Source organism: Silurus meridionalis, chromosome 19 (genome assembly GCF_014805685.1).
Source record: "Silurus meridionalis isolate SWU-2019-XX chromosome 19, ASM1480568v1, whole genome shotgun sequence".
NCBI lineage: Eukaryota > Metazoa > Chordata > Actinopteri > Siluriformes > Siluridae > Silurus > Silurus meridionalis.
This window is the reverse complement of record NC_060902.1, coordinates 17,161,540-17,164,566: the sequence shown is the minus strand read 5'-3', so window position 1 is coordinate 17,164,566 and position 3,027 is coordinate 17,161,540. Positions and strand designations below refer to the sequence as shown.

The 3,027-nt window shown below is 42.2% G+C and overlaps 1 long non-coding RNA gene across 1 annotated transcript; it reads left to right on the top strand.

Annotated features, from left to right (window-relative positions):
* Positions 1–1,886: 1,886 nt before the first annotated feature.
* Positions 1,887–2,704, top strand: LOC124402468. Its single transcript, XR_006928738.1, has 2 exons — positions 1,887–1,938; positions 2,389–2,704. It is a non-coding gene; the product is annotated as an uncharacterized LOC124402468 (long non-coding RNA).
* Positions 2,705–3,027: the final 323 nt, after the last annotated feature.

Genomic DNA, 3,027 nt, shown 5'->3' with positions numbered 1-3,027 from the left:
TCTGACTATTTTTGCACATGAATCCCTTAATGGGGAACGATAAACGATCTTTTCTCTCACTCCGCATCCACTCTCTCCTATACTCTCTTCTCTTTTTCTCTCTCTCTCTCTTCCAGAGAATACACACACTAATTAAGGTGACAACCAGGAGTGTAACTGGTTGGTCAGCTCGTGGTCTTTCTCTTTCCATCTGATGTTGCTCATGAGGACACGCTCCAGGGGCAAATGCAGATTCTTAATTGCACCTTTAACCATTTTCTTCTTTCCCCCTGCATGTTGGCACTGGGCTGATCTTCTGGGAATAAAAGCACGAAAAGGAGGCCAGAAAGAAAAAGAAAAGTGCAGAAGAACTGTTGTGGAGCTGTTCATTAGCACCGGGTTCTGTCTGTGTTGATCAGGGGGCTGCTGGAGGCGCCGCTGTACGTGGTTGTGTGGAGACGATGTACCGTAGGTCCTTAAATAAGTAAAACATGCTGAAAGTCCTAGAAACAGAAAACTTCTCACGTATTCAATATTTCATCGACGCCGCTTTACTGCAGTTATTCCGTCGGAACTGAATCGTGGTGTGATTAGAGATCAAACACATTAGTGTGAAGTCCTTTTGCTAATCACCAGATTTTTCCCCCAAACCACCCCGTAAACAGATAAATATTGAGTATGTGAAACTAGATTCCATTTTAAACCCTGAAGTCCACAGCTCATTCCTCTCTCCTCACTTTCAGATGATGATCTGTGATGTAGCCAACATCTGTGTGTGATTTTTCGCTCGGAGCAGATCATCGTGCGAGTGCAGAACTTTAGGAACGCGTTATCAAAGCTGTGGGAAAAAGCAGAACCCTGGGCACCTCCGACGTACGGAGCAGAGGAGCCTCCCGAGTGTGAAGCTCCGCTTTCATTTGCTGCATCAAAAAAAACTCTGAGCTGCGCCGCACACGTGCCTCCGCCCACAGACGCACCGAGGTGGAGAGCTTTGAGTCGGATTAATGACGCGCTGCCTCCTGATGAGCGACGCGTGCAAAATAAAGACCTTTTTTTCAAACCTGAGGAACACTAATGCGCCCTCTGAGGCCTCGGAGCAGCTCATTTAGTTCGATCTGCATCCTTTGACCTTGAGAGTACTGCTGTACTTTTAGTGCAGATTCACTTTAATACCCCAAACAAATAACAAACCGTGACCTGGGACCATTCAAATCACGGGAATGGAGTCATGTCCCAGTGTCCCAGTGTTTATTCTCAGACTGAAATGAGTATATTTATTTTTTTCACAAATACAATCACATAATCATCTCTATCTGTCCAGTTTCAGTGCATATCCTCAGATTCCTGTTCCTGGCTGAACTCATCTTCTTCACTTGTAGCGCAAACACCTCCAGGTTTGATCTGCGTTCTGTCACCGTTGATTTTCCTTTCACTTTGACCACATCAGTCTGGTTATTCTCTTCTGATTGTTCTCATTGACTCATGGTGGGGTTTTTTAATCACTAAAGCCTGAGAGGAACCTGATGTGTTCTTCTTGTATTGTAACTCATCCAACTCAAGGTGTGATGATGTTCTGAGATGTCTTTTTGCTCAAACATTGGGGGCACACAATTTTAATCTTTATAATGTATGTAATGTTAAACAAAGCTAACGTTTTCATTATGTCTCTGATACATAATATAAAACATGAATCAAATACACACCACTTTAAAACGTGGACACATCCACCAACTACACCTTCCCTTTAAATTATAGTAATAATCATTCAAATATGTCAAGTTTCTCATAGTTTATGACAAATGTTAATTTCATTTCCATTTCAGTTGGAAAGTCAATCCAATGTTCAGCCCCATTACATTCTCACATTCTCACATTCTCTACATTCTCTTTAATATACATGGAAAATTCCACAAGTCACATGACAGGAAGTTGCATCCTCAGGATTTCTGGAAGATCAAAGTAAGTCTTTATTTTCAGTGATATTGATAAATTTTCTAGATCTATAAAATCTAGGTTTTATGTCAATAATAATAAAAACACATTTTTAGGTCATTTTAAGAACCTTAACCTCCTCATGTTGTTAGCATGGATGCTAATTACCCACATTTCTATGAATTTGTGATTTTGTGCTATAGAATTCAACTTAAAGATTAAAAAAAATACAGCAGGAAAGCCCTGTACACGTTCAAGTTCATGATAAACAAGTGATTACAAAATAAACGTTTGGTTAGAAAGTGTAAAAGGGTCCCAATTGTGGGATCAAACAAATGGCTTGTTGTGGATGAAGGCCAGGGTCAGGACAAGTGGTTTCTATGGTAACGTACAATTTTACTAGCTCTTCAGTTTCCAGCTTGGGTTGGATTTCTACAAACCTCCTTGTGTTTTGTCTTTTGGTCCAAATTCAACCAGCGTCTGTTCTGGCACGTGAAGCAGGACCTGGGTGATTCAGCAGATGACTCTGTTTGCCCTCTGACATGCACAACCCGAGAGCTGGCACGTTGTCCCAACGCTGATGTCGTCGAGCTCAGCAGAGAGAGGGGGCAGGATGTCGTGTCTCGGAGCAGCACGGCTTTGCTGGCACGCTAGAGTTCTGGAGTCCTGCCGAGAGGACAGACTCACGCTAAAAGCTTCCGCTTGGCACCGAGACGTACCTCTCAGTTCAAGTGTAATTCAAGTCATTTACAATATTGTCCTTCTGAAGAATAATAAAATATTATTGAGTAAAGCCAGTTAGAACATCTTGTCACGCTGTACGAGACCTCAGTGGGATCTAATTATCCGAGTTCCTGGGTTCTCCTGGTGCATTACTCCACAGTAGACCTGCAGTTGAAGAAAACTGATTTACATTTACAGCATTTGGTAGACGCCTTCATCCTGAGTTATTATAGTAATGCAGCTAAGCAGTTGAGGGTTGAGGGCCTTTCTCAAGCAGGGGCAGCTTGGTGGTCCTTGGATTTGAACCCATAATCAGAAGACCCAGATCCACAAATACCACATCCCCCTTAATTATATTTTCATTTATGGCTTATCCAGAGACTTTCATGTATT